Genomic DNA, 12,386 nt, shown 5'->3' with positions numbered 1-12,386 from the left:
TTTACATTTCAAAATATATTTTTTAAAATATTACTTAATTCCTATTCATATGGTAATTTAAAAAATAAGTAGTTTTATATCACTCCACTCTTTATTATTATATTTTAAAAAATATATTTTTTTGTGATCTATTAATTTTTAAAACTATATTTTATTAATTATTTTAATCAAAACAAATATTATAGTGCCCAAAACCAATCCATTTTAACACTATACATAACTAGAGTAGGTCAAATATTTAATTGAAACAATGTTGATTTATTAGCCATAATTATAAATTTTTAGAAAAAATATTTCTAATCTAAATTGTTAAATAAAAAAGATTGTAATTAGTTTCATAGATAAAGGAAGAACTAGTAATTAATATAATTGCTATATAGGGTAACTCTAATTTAAGGATTTATTTAAGATTTAGAAATTTATATGTATTAAAAATTGACAGGTTTAAATTTTAATACATATAAAATTTATATGTATAAAAATGTATAAAATTTATTTTATATATATATATATATATATATATATATCCAAATTTTTGTAAAATATAATTTAGGATGTATAAATTTATATGTTATGTAAATTTTTATTATGTATAAAAAATTTATTATGCATATATAGTATGTAATAAATTTGAGATATAGATAAATTTTTCCATAGAAAAAATTTATATGAAAATTAATGTGTATAAAATTTTAATTTGTTATATAATCATTCAAATTTCCTTTGGGATAGATTTGGTATAACCTTGTATATAAATCCCCCTATGATATTCGGATAGGGAGTTTTGGGAAGAAAGAAAATTAAATATCCCCTTAACACTCCCAAACCGCCGCCCCTAGAGCTTTCACCCTCACCAATTCCCGTCAATCATCAAGCTCCAAACAAAGGAGAGGAGGAGGGAGGGGTTTTGGTAGCAAAGGTTTAAGCCATGTTCTATACTTTGTTATGTTTTATTTAGTTCCTTAAATTCATGGATGTTTAGATGTTCTTGAAGTTCGATTTTAATGGTGTTAGGAGGCCTTGAAATCTTCATGTTTTGATAGTTGTACCACATCATGTAATCATGCACATTCTCTACTTGTACATGCATTAGTTAGTTCTTGTAAGTTAATGGAATACGGTTTATATGGAAGTTATTATCCTCACTATTGTTAGAGGTTGCTAAACATGTTCTTACTCTACAATCATAATCATGTTGTTTTTTTTGTACTTAGAAGTTAGTAAATTTCTTATGTTCAAAATGGTTTGTAAAATTTGTAGATTTTGGATTATGTAGGAATTATTTTCCTCGCTATTTTTAGGGGTTAATAATCATGTTTTTACTATACAATCATTCTTAGGATCTTTTACTTGTTTCCAATTAAAAGTTAGCAATTATGTTTTGATATCATTAAAATACAAATTAGTTTCGGACTAGGGTTAGGTGGTTATGAAGCCAACCGTGTATTGATGTCTTGGCATGTTATATTAGTCACTGATTTTTTTTTAGGGATTTAAAATGATATGAAGCCAACCATATTTGATGCCTTAGTCATGCTTATGTAGTGATCATGTTTATGTTTATGTTCATGCTTGTGTAGTGGTCATATGTCTAGGTACATAATCATGTTTAAGTACATATCTATGCTTATGTCCATGTTTATTTAGGGATCAGGTTTGTGCTGAGTACATGTTTAGAGTCCAGATCCTTTGTCCCAATGATCATATGTCCATATGTCCCCTCGCCTATCGGACGATCATGATATCCTCGAGATGTGTATGATATCCTCGTGATGCGCACTATATTCTTGAGATGTGATCTGGGTCGTTCGATCGGCGAGGGGACTCAGGGACACATGGTGACAAAAGGCGAATATGCTCTCCCCCAGCACCCCCGCCAACCCGTCCCAGGGCCAACACGGAGGAGGTAAATCACGGGCGGCTACTAGCCTTTGGAATAGTGACTAGCACATAAGGGAGGTATTTGTAGGACCGTTAGATTCGATAGAGGGGGGGGGTGAATATCGATTCGAAAAAGACGAGTATAAACGCAGCGGAAAAATAAAATAGACACAGATGTTTTTACTTCGTTCGGAGCCTGTGACGACTCCTACTCGAAGGCCCGTGGTCCTTGACCACTTTCGTTGGGCAATCACTAACAAGTCGAAATATGATTACAGAATAAGTACAGGAAATGCTAGTGACAATAAAACAATACCGACAAAGAAAATTAAATAAAAACCGGAGGAGCACTTTTGTCGGAGCGTTGTTGGCGTCGCACTGAACGTCGAGCAGCAAGACCAGTAGTAGAAGAGTTCTCAGTAAAAATTGATTGTTCTGAAGCTCCTGTCTGGGGCTTCTTTTATATGCTGTTCCAGGCGCCTGGATCCCTTCCGGGCGCGGGCGCACGGAACAAACCCTGATGCCTCCCGTCGTGGCGACCGGAAGGGATCCGGGCGCCCGGATCCCCTCCGGGCGCCCGGACCACCTTGTTTCAGAAAACTTCCTTTTCCTGCAAAACAAAGTTAGTCCGAGGCAAATATGTATCCTGTAAAACAGTTTGTTAGCACAGTTAAAGTTCAACAGATGGATAAAAAAGAGTATGACTTAGATTTCGTCTTTCCGAGACCGGAATCTAGTCACGATCTCGACTTAGACATCCGAAATGGATCTAAGCCGGATCGACGCCTAATGTCCCCTTCCTGGGAACGCGTCCTCATAGTCACTCCCCTCCAGTGACTTACCTCACTTACTTGCCAGACGTCCGGTCAGCCCGTCGACCCGTCTGGACTTCTCGCCAAGCGTCCGGTCAGCCCGTCGACCCGCTTGGACTTCTCGCCAGCTATCCGGTCAGCCCGTCGACCTAGCTGGACTTCTCGCCAAGCGTCCGGTCAGCCCGTCGACCCGCTTGGACTTCGTGCCAGACATCCGGTCAGCCCGTCGACCTGTCTGGACTTCTCCTGCACACTCGATCAAAGTGTCAGACAACAACAAAACTAACTTAACCTATTTGTCATTCATCAAAACCTGGGTTAAATCGTTAGTGCTAACCGCACCAACAATCTCCCCCTTTTTGATGGAATGACAACCTGGTTAAGTTAGTGTTAACATATGCAAGAAACAATATGCATTTATGTGGTTTTTAAAGTTAGTTTGTATTTTTAAATTGGTTTAGCTAACTTAACCACCTAACCCTCCCCCTTTGACATTCATCAAAAAAATAAGCAAGGGTAAATAATCATAGTGTTGAGTTACTGCAAAAAGTAATCAGATTTTGTAATATATTTAAGTTTGGTTTAGTTTTTAACACAAAAAAAATAGTCAAAATGCCTTGGGGGAGACAAGTTGAATTTTTGAAAAGTATAAAGTTAATCAAGTTTCACTTTTCAAGTGTGTAAAGATTTTCAAATCAGTTTTTCAAATTTACTTTGCATGTTTAAATAACATTTACTTTTCAACAAGGTAAATTTTCAATTTCGAAAAAAAAACTAAGGTAAATTTAAGCAAGTAAGAATAATTTTTCAAGAAGTAAAATTTTGCCGACATAAATTTTTAAGGATAATTTGATAAAAGCTAAGTTTGGAAAGTTGAATTTTCAAGCATATGTTACAAAAACTGAATAAGTTTAAATTTGCTATATTCAACTTTTAAACTCAGGTTTAAAAAATTAGATGGGATTAAACTTTCAAGTTTTGCTATTAATTTCTCCCCCTGAACTTGACATCTTAAAATTAAACAGCTGTCTAACCAATTAGGTACTAACTAACTATCAGAAGATAGTAGCTTTCACTTGGTTAGTCAGATTAAGGTCAGTGTATGACTTGACTGATGATCTTTAATCTGATTACTGTCTGATTTGTATTTAACGTCCAGACTTATGCTGATGCACTGAAATAAGCATCTTAAGTCCAGACAGTTGGCCTATGCATCTCACCCCTTTCTATGTTTGTCAAACACAAGCAAGGTAAGCCTAAGGTGTTGGTGAGATGCTCAAAAACTAGTCCTATGGGTACATGCTTTCTAAGGATTCAAAACTAGTCTAAGGCCAAAACTGTTTTTGAAAATCTAAAAATGGCAAGTTTTGAAAACAAATAAATTTGACTTATAATTTGATAAAACCATTTTTGAAAGTATTTTTGAAAGATCCTAGTCTATCAAGTTGGAACATAATCAATGTAAGTTTGAAATATCACTAGATAGATCCAAAATATTTTACAAGTAGTGTAGATACAGAAGTGAGTCATAACTAGATCTACTGAGATGATGAAGGGGGTGGTCCTGATCCCAAGGATCGGAGAAGCGTCATCAGCTCAGTGTGTCGGGTATCCCCGGCAGCTCGTAACTCGGCTACCTCTCGTCGAATGTCTCGATGAAAATCAGAGTTCTCCTGCTGGAGACTCGCCATAGCTCTCTCTAGTCCGGTCATACGGTCGGATAGAGAGCGGGGAGCGTGACGTGGTGCTCGAGCTGGGGGAGGTGGTGGAGCCGGTGCGGCTTCCTCCGGAAATAGTGCGAGCATGAACTCGTCCACCTGTGCGTCTGGATCAGGCTGGTGCTGTGCCCCCTCCGCCAAGACATAGTCCTGTCATCTCTATTTATCTGGATACCGGCTAGGGAGAAGTTCCGAGCTGCTATAACATCGAACTCGGTCATATGGGCAATGTCTCCTCTAGTGACATCAATACGCAACGAGGACATATAAGATGTCAGAATGTGATCGAATGGCATATCGACTCGTCTATCAGTCACGAATCCAGCCGAGTAGATAATGGTGGAGAAAATGTGTAGGCTGATGTCAATTTCTAACCTATGAATCAGGGCATAAAGTAAGAATGAATGGAATGGGCGCATCACAACGATGTCCCGAGTAGTCAGTGGTAAAATGCAAAGAACTACAACCCTATAAAGAGCGTAGTCCTGGACCCGAAGTTCTACTGACCTAAACTGTGTCGATTCTTTTTATAGTTATGGTTAACTTGGTGATAATTTTGTTGATTTTTAAGGTGTTTAGATTTTGAATTTGTTTTAGGTTTGTATTTTGGATTTTGGTTTGGTTTATTCGATTTTATATAATATATTTTTTCTTTAGGTATATAATATTGATTAATTCCTACTTGCGTGGTCAGACACGCTTTCGGGACCCAAGCTTGATTAGTTGATTTGTATTGAGTTATTAACGACTTAAAAGTTTTATTTGAGTTTGACTTGTATCCGAGTCCGGTTTTATTATAACATGCCTTTTGATTATTTAGGATTAAGTCTAAATTTTTTGATCTTGTTGTGAACTTTTCTAACATTTCCTTTAAATTGTTGATCTCATTTTTTAGTGATAAATTTTCTTCCTCAAGTGTTGGATCTTGAGTTGGATTTGAATTTATGATTTGTTCCTTGAGGTTTTGATTTTCCTCAAGAAGTGATTTGTTTTCATTTTCTAATTTAGTTAATTTACTATTTAAACAGGAAATAATTCTAAAAAATTTTTTGTTTAAATTAAAGTATACCTCATTCGGACCTTCGGAAACGAGTACGGACTCGTGGCTTGTTTCGGGTTCAGACTCGTCTTCATCTTCCGATTCGTTTTCTGTTTCAGCTTCGCGGGCCATCAGTGCGAGGTGGCTCTGATGTTTCTACTCTTCTTCCTCCGATTCGTCCGAGGAGTCGTCCCACGTTGCTTTGAGTGCCTTCTTTTTGGTTGGCTTTGATTTGTCGAACTTCAGTTTTGGGCATTCGTTCTTGTAGTGTCCCTTTTTATTGCAGCCGTAGCAAGTCACGTTCTTTTGTTCTGAGGGAGAGCTGATCTTTTGAAGGTCCTTTTTGCTGAAGCTCCTCTTTCTCTCGGTGAACATTTTTCTTACCAAGTTCACCAGGTGTTCTTCATCTTCGGAGTCTTGGTCGGAGTCTTCTTCAAATTCAGGCTTGCTTTTCTTTTCTTTGGAGGACCCTGCAAATAGAGCTATACCTTTCTCGGCTCCAGCATTAGTTTGTTCGTGTAATTCTAATTCACAGAAAAGCTCATCTAATTTTAATTTAGAAAGATTCTTAGAAATTTTGTAGGCATCCACTATTGATGCCCACAAACTATTACGTGGAAAGGCGTTTAATGCGTACCTTATCAAGTCTCTGTTCTCCATCTGGTGGCCTATCGCATGAAGCCCGTTGAGGATGTCCTTGATCCTCGCGTCGAGTTGATTCGCTGTTTCTCCTTCCTGCATTTTTATATTAAAAATTTTATTTAAAAGCAGGTCTCGTTTTGTTACCTTAGCGTCGCTTGTTCCTTCGTGCAGCTCGATCAGTTTATCCCACAGTTCTTTAGCGTTTGTGTGTGGACCGACTCTGTTTAGCTCTTCTCTTGTTAGTCCGCACTGTAGAGTGTTGATCGCTTTGTTTTCTGTTGACGCCTTCTTCTTCAAGTCAGCTGTCCATTCTTCAGGATCCAGTATATTCCCGGAGGTGTCTGCCGGAATTTTGTAAGGTCTCGTAATGCTCATCCACTGGTCAAAGTCAGTTTTGAGATAGACCTCCATGCGCTTCTTCCAGTATGGAAAGTCGTCCCCGTTGAAGAGTGGAGGTCGTACTGTGCTGAATCCTTCTTGTTGGGACATTCTGTGCACAGGTAAATAACCAAAAAAATATCCCAAGACTTGGTCTTGGATTAGTAGTGCGGGAAGAGAAAAATAGGAAAAATGAATCTAGATTCGTGTTGCACTAATATAAATTGATTAAGTTAACGAAACACCAGTTTTAAAATTAATTAAAAAAAACAAAAGAAAATTCACCCCCTGTCTGATTGGTGGTTGCACCAAATCAGAGCGGTACCTGCTCTGATACCACTTGTAGGACCGTTAGATTCGATAGAGGGGGGGTGAATATCGATTCGAAAAAGACGAGTATAAACGCAGCGGAAAAATAAAATAGACACAGATGTTTTTACTTCGTTCGGAGCCTGTGACGACTCCTACTCGAAGGCCCGTGGTCCTTGACCACTTTCGTTGGGCAATCACTAACAAGTCGAAATATGATTACAGAATAAGTACAGGAAATGCTAGTGACAATAAAGCAATACCGACAAAGAAAATTAAATAAAAACCGGAGGAGCACTTTTGTCGGAGCGTTGTTGACGTCGCACTTGAACGTCGAGCAGCAAGACCAGCAGTAGAAGAGTTCTCAGTAAAAATTGATTTTGAAGCTCCTGCCTGGGGGTTCTTTTATATTTTGAGTCTGGATCCCTGGACTGAATCTGGGCGCCTAGACCGCCTGGGCACCCCATGCCCGCTTGGGGCAAGCCTAGTTTGGGCGCCTGGACCACCTTTTTCAGACTCCCTTTTTCTGCAAAACAAAGTTAGTCCAGGCAAATATGTATCCTGTAAAACAGTTTGTTAGCACAGTTAAAGTTCAACAGATGGATAAAAAAGAGTATGACTTAGATTCCGTCTTTCCGAGACCGGAATCTAGTCACGATCTCGACTTAGACATCCGAAATGGATCTAAGCCGGATCGACGCCTAATGTCCCCTTCCTGGGAACGCGTCCTCACAGTCACTCCCCTCACTTACCTGCCAGACGTCCGGTCAGCCCGTCGACCCGTCTGGACTTCTCGCCAAGCGTCCGGTCAGCCCGTCGACCCGCTTGGACTTCTCGCCAGCTATCCGGTCAGCCCGTCGACCTAGCTGGACTTCTCGCCAAGCATCCGGTCAGCCCGTCGACCCGCTTGGACTTCGTGCCAGACATCCGGTCAGCCCGTCGACCTGTCTGGACTTCTCCTGCACACTCGATCAAAGTGTCAGACAACAACAAAATTAACTTAACCTATTTGTCATTCATCAAAACCTGGGTTAAATCGTTAGTGCTAACCGCACCAACAGTATTTACCTCGGCTTTGCCAAGATTCGAACCCCAGACCTCATGGTGACAATACCTCGTGCGCTAGCCACTATCCCCTAGCCCCATCCGAGGAGACGGGGACACGGGGACACATGATCGTTGGGATAGAGGATCTGAACTCACATGTTTATGCTTATGTTCATACTTATGAAGTGATCAAGTTTAAGTTGGGTGCATGTTTTTGGTTATGTTTGTAAGTACCCTGTGATAGTTTTGATGTGATTAACCAAGTCAAGTTAGGTCCTGTTGTTATTTTGATGTATTGTGTCTAAGTGTGCAGAAACTTAAGAGCATGAAAAGTCAAGCGAAAGGCGCAGCTAGCGAGAAGGACGGCACGGGAGAGAATCGACGAGATTGATGTGTCCAAGGTATGAGGCACTATGGAATAGTACGCTGGTAGATGAGAAGGAGGTGCGTGGTGTTTCTGAGGGATGAGAAATCGAAGTGGAAGACTACTCGAGAAGGCCGGAAAATGGGTTCGGATGAGCCCTATTCTGGATGGCCGAAAGCACCCAAGCTAGCGGAGCCGAGCGGAAGACCCAAAAAAAAGTCAACTTGAAGTTGGCTGTGGTTCGAGTGCCCAAACCGGTCTGGTTCAGCCGAGGCGCTTCGCCAAGATGCCCTGTACGAAGGTGATTTGGACTAAAAATTTTATCCAGATATTTTCTATCATGATCCATTGCGACGCGGATAAAATTTTATCCACACCCAGACGCTCGGAATCCTTCTAAACGCCCGGATCAGGCCTATAAATGTAGTCCTGATTTCTATAGTTAGGACAACACTTGTAATAACTTCTGTGCTTACACTTCTAGTTTTGTTCTTTACTTTTTACTCTTTCAATGTTGTAAGAGGCTACTTTACCTTTGGAAGAAGGAGACTTTAGTGACCTTTATTTGTCTTGAATTAGTAATTCTCTTATTGCAAACCAAGTAATTCTTTCTTGCCTCTATCTTTATTTTATTCATTTCTTTTCTGTTGTTTTACAAGTATTTTGCCTAACTTAGTTCGAAGTTCAAGAAAGGGTATTCGTTTATTTTTCAGGGCTATTCACCCCCTCTAGTCGACCGCTAAAGGACTATCAATTGGTATCAGAGCCAAAATGCTTTAGAAGCACTAACCGCCGACCGAAGCAAAGAAATCGATGGCTAGACCAAGCTTCATCCTGCCAAAATTTGAGAGGGAATTCGCTGGAAACTCCAAATGGAGGTATTCCTTAAAACTGACTTTGAAATTATTTTAATAATTAAGCAAGGTTTTATAGTTCCAAAAGATCAACAAGGCGTAGAGAAAGAAGAGTATCTCTGGACGAAAAAGAAGAGTATCTCTGGACGAAGGAGCAAAGCGATTTTGTAGCCAACAGTAGAGTGGAATATCACCTTTTAAGTGTATCACTACCTCAAGAAGTAAATCACATTGGAAGCTACACATCAGCAAAAGACCTTTTGGAGAAGTTCCTGGAACTCTATAAAGGAACATCCGAAGCGAAACTCGCATGACGGGACATTCTTTGGAACAAGCTAACGAACATCCGTCTGGAAAAAGGTGAGAAGGTAGCCGAACTACACGCAAAGATCAAGAAGCTGATTACCGGACTGGTCAACCTCAGCGAAACAGTAATCAACTGAAATTTGGTACGCTATGCACTCAACGCTTTCCCCAGGACTCTAGAATGGACTTCTATAATCGATGGATACTATATCTCGAAGAACCTAGAGGTAAGTGTTGGAACCCCAAGGTTGTCTTGGTGTGATCAACAAGTTAAGTTAGGTCCTGTGTGTTTTTAACCTTGTGTCTAAGTGTGCAAGAGTTTATGAGCGCAGGTAGTCAAGCGGAAGACGCAGCTAGCAAGAAGGACAGCACGTGGTGCGTCCGAGGGACGAGGCGCTGCGGAAGAGTACACCGGCGGATGAGAAGGAAGCGTGTGGTGGTTCCGAGGGACGAGAAGCCGGAGTGGAAGATTGCTCGAGGAGCAAGAGACACAGCTAGCGAGAAGATCGGCACGAGGTGTGACCGAGGGACGAAGACTGCGGATGAGTACGCTGGTGGACGAGAAGGAAGCACGCGGCGATTCTGAGGGACGAGAAGCCGGAGCGGAAGCCTACTTGAGAAGACCGGAAGTTGGGTTCGGGTGAGCCCTATTCCGGATAGCAGAGATCACCCAAGCGAGCGGAAGACTCGTTCTGAGGCAAACGGAGCCGGAGCAGAAGACCCGGGCAGGGAAAAGTCAACGGGGTTGACTTTTCCCTCCGGGGTGCCCGGAACTGTCCGGGGCGCCCGGAACCTCTCCGAGGCGCCCGGAACCCTTCCAAGCGCCCGGAGTTGACTTTTTAACCAGAACACATCAATCGCGATCTGAACGTTAGGGGATAAAATTTTATCTCCCCCAGGGCGCCTGGAACTCCTTCGGGGCACCCCGACCAAGGCTATAAATACAGCTTTGGTCCAGAAGCTTTTCAACAATTCTAAGCAATTCATTTCAGACACTTGTGTGCTTCTTTTTAGAGTTAAGCTTCTGTTTTTTTGTACGTCAACGCTGTAAGAGGCTTCTCCGCCTAGAGGAGATTTATTAATACGCTTTTCATCTACCTTGGATTAACAACCTCCCCGGTTGTAACCAAGTACATTGTAGCCTCGTCCTTTCTATTTTATTTACTTACTCTTTATATGCAAGTGTTAGTTTAAGAAGTCGAGAAGGGTTGTGTTTTTTGTTTTTGCAGGCTATTCAACCCCCAACCCCCCTTCTAGCCGGTCGCCGCGATCCAACAAGTGGTATCAGAGCGAAGGTGCTTCAGGAGGACTAACCGCCAATCGAAGCAAAGACAATGGTCGGACCAAGTATCTACCCACTGAAATTCGAAGGGGATTTCGCTACCTGGAAAAAGCGAATGCAGGTATTTTTTACAACAGATTTTGAGTTAATTCTAATAATGGAATTTGGTTTTGTAGCTCCAGAGGGCAAAGAAAAATACCAATGGACGAAAAAGGAGCAGACCGACTACGTGGCGAATGGAAAAGTAGAATGTCATCTGCTAAGCGTTCTTCCATCACAAGAAGTCAACCGAATCGGCAACTACAACTCCGCGAAGGAACTTTGGGAGAAGTTCCTCGAGCTACACGAAGAGATGCCCGAAGCCAAGCTCGCTAGATGAGATATACTTCGCAATCAGCTCACCAGCCTGCGACTTGGGGAAGACAAGACAGTTGCACATATGCACTCTAGAATTAAAGAAATCATCACCGGACTTTCGAATATCGGAGAAAAGGTAAGTAACCGAAATTCACTCAGGTACGCGTTAAATTCTTTTCCGAGAAATTCAAAATGGACGTCACTAGTAGATGCCTTTTACATTTCAAAAGACTTAGAAAAAATTTCATTAGAAGAATTCTTTTCTACATTTGAAGTGCACGAATCAAGATGTGTAGGTATGAAGGAGCCCAAGAACAACGTCGCCCTCAAAGCATCGAGAGACGAACCTGAGTCGGAGTCTTCTCTCGACGACGAGGAAATGGTAATGATAGTAAGAAGGTTTAAGAATATTTGTAAATCTAGGAAATCTAACCATCCACAGGGGAAAAAGAAAAGGACCATCCGTTGCTACCACTGCGACGAAGAAGGGCACGTCAAGGACAACTGCCCCAAGCTAAAGAACAAGGACAAGGATAAAGGTAAGAAACTTGTCCAAAAGCGCAAGACCCTAAAGGTGACGTGGGACAATACGTCTTCCGAATCGGAAGTCTAGGCGTTCTCCGGCCTTTCACTAATGGCGAGTCATCAAGACGACGACTGCGATTCAAGCTCTTCCGAAATGAGCATTGAGAGCATCGATGAAAGGGGCGCTACGTCGGAAGAAAGTAGCGGTTCAGGGGGAGACACGGACAACGAGATCGACAAGGTAAGTCAGGTACGATCTCTTCCTCCTGATAAATTGTTTAAGTTCGTTAAACTGTTAACAAAAGATTGCTGCAAGTTAGAAAAAGAAATTAAGAATTTAAAAATAATATTAGCTAAATTTTGCCCAATAGAAGAATTCGATAGAATTAAGTTAGAAAATGAAAAATTAAAAGAAGAAAATGATACCTTAAAAAACTATGCATACTCATCTAAAACCAATGTTAAAAAATATAACAATTTAAATTGGTATTTTAGATATCATAAGGGACATTTCAAAAACCCCTCTTACAAATGTTTGATTTTGTATACGTCCACACTATCGTGGCATACAAAATTCACGGTGTTTGAGATAATTTTATTTGTCATAAAGATTTATTGACAAGATAATTAATGGGTAAAACCCTCCTCTTACAAATGTTCAATTTTGTATACGTCCACACTATCGTGGCATGTAAAATTCACGGTGTTTGAGGTGTTGGTGAATTTAAATAATATTGTTTGAGGAATCAATGTTATTTTAAATTCAAAAGTTTTGACCAAATATTTGATCAAAGACAGATCAACTATTAATTTTATTCGTCATAAAGTAAAGTTGACGAGATAATAAAATTAATGGATAAAATCTCCTCTTT

The sequence above is a fragment of the Zingiber officinale genome, chromosome 6B, assembly GCF_018446385.1.
Source record: "Zingiber officinale cultivar Zhangliang chromosome 6B, Zo_v1.1, whole genome shotgun sequence".
Taxonomy (NCBI): domain Eukaryota; kingdom Viridiplantae; phylum Streptophyta; class Magnoliopsida; order Zingiberales; family Zingiberaceae; genus Zingiber; species Zingiber officinale.
The sequence above is the reverse complement of the archived record's forward strand: the minus strand, read 5'-3'. Positions refer to the sequence as shown.